Genomic DNA, 282 nt, shown 5'->3' on the forward strand with positions numbered 1-282 from the left:
TTTGCTGCCATCATACAAATGGAATGAAGAGAAAGAAGGGGGGGAAGTGTCCCATGACCTCATTTCAAAATGTATTGTAACTCCAGAAGAATCAACTCCTCCTATTCCCTCTGGATGGAGGATGGCCAGAGATGGAGTCCCACTGTCTGCCCTACATGTTTGTCCTGTTCCATCCTGTCCATAGGATGATGGAGGGTCACTTATTTTTCTACATGAATCCTGAAGGCCATGGCTTCTTCTTGGGATGGAAAAGAGTTTAAATAAAACCAGAGCTTCCTTTCA

Source organism: Anolis sagrei, chromosome 2, assembly GCF_037176765.1.
Source record: "Anolis sagrei isolate rAnoSag1 chromosome 2, rAnoSag1.mat, whole genome shotgun sequence".
In the NCBI taxonomy this organism is placed as follows: Eukaryota; Metazoa; Chordata; class Lepidosauria; order Squamata; family Dactyloidae; genus Anolis; species Anolis sagrei.